The sequence below is a fragment of the Camelina sativa genome, unplaced genomic scaffold, assembly GCF_000633955.1.
Source record: "Camelina sativa cultivar DH55 unplaced genomic scaffold, Cs unpScaffold07395, whole genome shotgun sequence".
In the NCBI taxonomy this organism is placed as follows: domain Eukaryota; kingdom Viridiplantae; phylum Streptophyta; class Magnoliopsida; order Brassicales; family Brassicaceae; genus Camelina; species Camelina sativa.
In genome coordinates this window covers 1-465 of record NW_010928466.1, presented here as the reverse complement: position 1 = coordinate 465, position 465 = coordinate 1, and the positions used below count along the sequence as shown (strand labels likewise).

Here is a 465-nt window from a genome sequence, read left to right as displayed (position 1 = left end):
CTTGAGTGATTGTTTTTTTCTTCTGTGTGTGTGCAACAGTGGTTTCCCAGTGTGGCTGCATTTTGTACCTGGGATTAAGTTTCGAACTGATAATGAGCCATTTAAGGTAATGGTTTAGGTGATGTGTCATTTATAGATTTTTGGTTTCTTTAGTTGTATTGTGTAGTTGTTAGAAGATGGGTTTGGTTTGTGTGTGTTGCAGGCGGAAATGCAGAGATTTACCACTAAGATTGTTGATTTGATGAAGCAAGAAAAGCTTTATGCATCACAAGGAGGTCCAATCATTCTCTCTCAGGTTATTATTTCTCTGAGAACTAATTGAAAAATCTACTTGTTGTATTGTAACATCTCTTAGGATTCTTCTTTTTGTGTTTTTTTTGTTTGATGTTAGATTGAGAATGAATACGGGAATATTGATTCAGCGTATGGTGCTGCTGCGAAAAGTTATATCAAGTGGTCTGCTTC

At 36.1% G+C, this 465-nt stretch overlaps 1 long non-coding RNA gene across 1 annotated transcript; it reads left to right on the top strand.

Annotated features, from left to right (window-relative positions):
* The first annotated feature begins 21 nt into the window (after positions 1-21).
* Positions 22-465, top strand: LOC104774974. Its single transcript, XR_765622.2, has 3 exons — positions 22-106; positions 203-295; positions 392-465. It is a non-coding gene; the product is annotated as an uncharacterized LOC104774974 (long non-coding RNA).